Source organism: Arachis hypogaea, chromosome 12 (genome assembly GCF_003086295.3).
Source record: "Arachis hypogaea cultivar Tifrunner chromosome 12, arahy.Tifrunner.gnm2.J5K5, whole genome shotgun sequence".
NCBI classification, from domain to species: Eukaryota; Viridiplantae; Streptophyta; class Magnoliopsida; order Fabales; family Fabaceae; genus Arachis; species Arachis hypogaea.
This window is the reverse complement of record NC_092047.1, coordinates 14,172,709-14,177,938: the sequence shown is the minus strand read 5'-3', so window position 1 is coordinate 14,177,938 and position 5,230 is coordinate 14,172,709. Positions and strand designations below refer to the sequence as shown.

The 5,230-nt window shown below is 36.5% G+C and overlaps 1 pseudogene; it reads left to right on the top strand.

Moving 5' to 3' along the window:
• Nucleotides 1–1,538: 1,538 nt before the first annotated feature.
• On the top strand, nucleotides 1,539–3,174 carry LOC112726945 (diacylglycerol O-acyltransferase 3-1-like; annotated as a pseudogene).
• The last annotated feature ends 2,056 nt before the right edge of the window (nucleotides 3,175–5,230 follow it).

Sequence of the window (5,230 nt, the reverse complement as noted above, 5' to 3'; positions counted from 1 at the left end):
TTGCTACGTTGCCAAGGAACACGCCTTCAGAACTTGGCGTTGGCAACGTGCATCTCCCTTTCCTGGGCCAAGTATTCTATTCAGCGTTGTTTGCCTGCGTTGTCCTCAAACACACCCCTCATCTCTAGGCTGGTAACGTGCTCAAGGCTTTGGACTAGCTCCCCAAGGTTGCTTGCTGCGTTGCCAAGGAACACACCTTCAGAATTTGGCGTTGGCAACGTGCTTCACACCCTTCCTACCCAAGCCTTCTTGCTGCTGGCGTTGTCACCAAACACGCCCTTGTTGGTGGCGTTGGTAACGTGCTTAGAAGAGAGCCAGGGCTGTCTTCCATTGTTGGGCGTTGTTGGCAAACACTCCAGCTCTTCCTGGAGTTGGCAACGTGCATGATCACTTCCCAGGGTTGCTTCCTTTGTCCCTGGCGTTGCCTAGGAACACGCCCTTGTTCCTGGCGTTAGCAACGCCCAAGTCCCTTCCTCCTTGCCCTGTTTGCTATGCCCCCAATCTTTTTTGCTCCAATTCTTGCTCCCTTGCCTTCTTGCTTCATTACCTATCATTAACCCAAGAAATTGTCTCAAAGTATTGCCATTCCATGCAATCAATTTCAAGAGATTCATTCATACTCATTCATTTGTAAACTTCTTGAATTATTTGCATCAATATGGCCAAGTTCCACCTAATTCTTGGTTCATGAATACATGGAGAGAAAGTTCATATAACTGCTTGTTTATTTTGATGAAAATGAATGAAATTAAGCTAAAACTACTTAAACTAACTAGCTAATATAGCAAAGATGCAAATGCATCAATATGCTATCAAAATGGTTACAAACTAGCAGCTTCCAAGATCAACATGTCACAATCTAGGAATAGGATATTAATAGTTCAGTGTTATTAAATTTCAACCGTGAATTTGTTTGGTGTATGTACTTGTGTTTATTGCTGCAATAACAATAAATAATTACGAGGGAAAATGTTTACTTAGTTTATAGCAGTGATGTTCAATATGTAGTGCTTGTAAAGAACATTTTGAAGCGTTTACTAAGCATGCTCTGTATTAAGTGAAAAACAAAAAAAAAAGATAATAATAATCTATAATTTCTTTTATAAAAAATACTAAATATAATCTACTATAAATTTGTTACTAAATTAATTCTTATTTATTTGTATATATTAATTTACATATTTTCTTAATTTAATAATTAGTTACTAAAATAATTAGATTAATAATTAAAACTATTTGCAATAATAATGTTTTGAACGAAAAGTTAGATAATTTTTTTATATATTAGTAATTAAGTTTTTTTGTGGATATGTAATATGGTTAATTTTTTATATAAGAATAATACTATATCTTATCACCTGAACGTTATCCATTTTAAGGATTACTTATCCTAAAAATCTTGTAAATTTAAAATTTAAAATAGTACTAATAACAAATTAAAAGTAAAATAAAATCTAAACGAGTGAATGATGAAAAGGATCGAACCCAGTCAAAAGCCAATGATGAATCGCCACGTCATCACAAATAGAGAAATCAATTTCTTCACAGCACCTTCAAACAAAAAGGAACGAACCCAGTCAAAACCACAGAAGAGAGAAAAGGAGAATTCGATTCCTAATTAATTCTCACCGTCAACGATGGAGGTTTCCGGCACCGTTCTAAGGAATATCACGTGCCCTTCCTTTTCCATGCACGTGAATTCCCGTCGTGGTGGTGGTGGTGGTTGCGTTACGGTGCCGGTGAAGCTGAGAAAAAAGGCGGTGGTGCGTTGTTGCTGCGGGTTCAGTGATTCGGGGTATGTGCGGTATTACGGGGACGAGAATAAGAAGAAGGAGAAGGGAACCGCTGTGTTGAGCACCAAGAAGAAGCTCAAGATGCTGAAGAAACGTGTCCTTTTCGATGATCTTCAAGGAAACCTAACTTCGGTAACTTCATTATTTTTACATCTTGTTGCTTTATGTTTGGACTGAAATTTAGTTGCATAGGGTTGAAATCAAATTTAACAGGTTTAGAATAATGCATTTGAATATGCGATTCCGTTGATTATTTGGTGAATTTAAGTGATAAGTGCATGTTATTGTTGTTGGCCTTTAAGTGATTAACAGAGTCTCAAGTTTTTATTCAATGGTAAATTTAATTATTGTTGTTTTGTTTTTACACAGGATGCTGCTGAGGTTTTGATGAAGCAGCTAGAGCAACTAAGGGCAGAGGAGAAGGAATTGAAGAGAAAAAGGAAGCAAGAGAAGGAGGCAAAACTCAAAGCCTCTAAGATGAACACCAACTCTGATTGCGACATCATCATCATCATCTGAATCTGAATCAAGTGAGAGTGAATGTAACAATGAGGTGGTTGACATGAAGAAGAACATGAAGGTTGGTGTTGCGGTAGCAGATTCCACACCAAAGGCAGAAACCATGATATATACACCTCCCTTGTTGCCTGAGGATGTTATTGCTAATGACCATCATCATAAGGCCATGGAATTATTCTCTAGAAACAATGACATATCAGTTGGAAGCATTAATGGTAGCCTTAAGAATGAGAGTACTGCGGTTATTACCACTGAATCTATTCCTCAGAAGAGGATTGAGGTATGTATGGGAAACAAATGCAAGAAATCAGGATCTATTGCATTGTTGCAAGAATTTGAGAGAGTGGTTGGTGCTGAAGGAGGTGCTGCTGCTGCTGCTGTTGTTGGATGCAAGTGCATGGGGAAGTGCAAGAGTGCACCTAATGTGAGGATACAGAACTCTACTGCGGATAAAATAGCTGAGGGGTTCAATGATTCAGTTAAGGTTCCAGCCAACCCTCTATTCGTTGGGGTTGCATTGGAGGATGTTGAAACCATTGTGGCTAGATTCTTGGGCGAGAATCAGGAAAGTACTAATGAATAGTTTGCTGGTATGCTGTTTGGAAAATTGTACATATGTAGTGCCAGTACCCTATCAGATTGTTGTTTTATTGTATATAAACACAGGCAATATATTTTTGTGAGATTCGATTTCCTAATTTATTGGAACTTCCAGAGCCTGATTTGTGTCCATTCGAGCTCGACTCAAAGATTTACATGGCCTGCCTTCCAGTCAAAGCTAGCCTGAATCCTACCCAATCTATGAATTCAAATTTGAGGGCCCTATTTGGAATTAATATTAATATATTAATATTTCTTGTTATTCCGTGTTGGTTGTTATCATTTTAGCATTCTGTATTTATTTATTTAGGTGAATGCTATGGTACTTATTATTTTGTACACAAGTTATTAAAAAAGGTAAAAAAATAATATTTAATAATTTTACATAATTTATTTTTTATTTTAAATATTTTATATTTTATTTTAATAATTTTACAAAAGCATCATAGAACTCACTATTCATTTATTTATCTTCAATTAATTTTTTTGGCACATGTATTTTATCCCAAAAGAAAATCTTGGCATTATCATCTCTTAGGGGCTGTAGTAAGTTAGTAACTCGCTCATTGAGATCCCATAAATACAAGATTTATTCATAGCAATGTGTCAAAATATCCACTTTTCTGATTTGATTTACCATATAGTGTTAAAATACATTTTTTTTGGTAACTGAGGCCGTTGATGTGTTATGCAGCATTATGAAATGGTGGGTGTATTTTCTATCAATATAATTTTTTTTTTTAAATTAGAAAAAGTAAATTGGAAGCTCCGATTTAGCTTCTTTAAATTTCTAGAAAAATTTGAGTGTCAAATTTGTTAAGAAGAGAGAAAAATAATAAAATCTGAGAGTTAAATTTGAGTGAAGTATTGAGTTCAGATTTGTACATTAAAAATTTTAAAAACTTAAAATACACAAATATGAAAATTGTGTTTTAAGTGATAAATTTAACGGTCTAATTTGTGTTCTTCATTAGTTAAACACATTATTCTCCAATAATATTGTAAAACATCATCTTCTCTTCAATATCAAAAATAAAAAATAACAAGACGAGTTTTTTATCAGATTTGTTAAGTCTAAGTTTGATTTTGGATTTTATAAATGATGACAAACATTGTTTTGGGTTGAAAGCTCAATATTGTCTAATATGGGTGCTAGTGATGCAGGCCCAAATGTCCAAATCCACATTGCTTCAGTCCAAGATCAGCTAGTGCTTCAGCAATGTAAAAGAGCCAAAAGCTCATTTTTGTTGCACCGTTCAGCAAGAGTAAAAGGTTATAAAGAAAAGAAAGACAAGGACATCTGTCAACATCAAGGACAGTTGGGGCTCTAGCAAAGCAACAACACACAAGGACACCCCATTAACCCAAGGACAATAGCAGAGCAACATCTTGTTGGTGGTTGAGCTAAACACAAACATTACAAGGATGCAGAAACAAGGAGCAGCTCCTCGTATGGCAGAGATCATGGAGCAGAATGAAAAAGGAGAGCATGCCAAGGAAGAAAACAAAACCAAGGACCACAGAAGTGGTGGACGAGCTCCTCCAGCTACAGGGGTAGTGGAGCAGGATGAAGAAGGACAGCTTGCTAGCTGTGCCAAGCTCCAACGGGCAGCAAGGACAAGCAAAAGGATGAAGCTACAATGAAGCCAAGTTGAAGATATATAACAAGCTTCACTCCAACATTTCAAGTCAAGGAAGAGAGCACACACATTCAGAGTACCATCTCTAACACAGAGTTGGAATCTCTTTCTTCTACTCAAACTTAATTCTAACTTTGTGTTATGGCTATCTTGCGTTATTTTCTATTTTGAGAAAAGGCAATTATGTGAGGTTCAAAAGCCAAGAGAGAAAAGACATGAGTGATGCAAAATAGCCACTGTTTTTCTGATGTAATTTGGGTGTATGAACTAGGATTAGTTCCCCTTGCCAAGTTGGGTTAGCACTTGGTAAAGAAAGCTTGGGGTAGATACTAGTTGAATTAGGGAGTAATTCAATAGTATTGGTGTATGTAATCTGAGGATTATAGTGAAAATTCCACCATGGTTTGTGGTGGAGACTGGACGTAGGATTCATGGCACTGAGAATCCGAACTAGGATACATGCTGGTCCCTTTCTCTTCTTCTCTGCTCTTTTAATGTTCTGCGTATGAGATAATTTCAAATAATCTCCTGCAACTTAAGCTTCTACTGCAACAGAGTTTGAAACTCTAAATTTTAAGCTAACTTGATTCAACTCCCCCTTCTCAAGTTCATCTAGAACCATCAATTGGTATCAGAGCAAGGTCTCAAGGAGTCAAGCTTCACAGCTTGGAGTAAAGA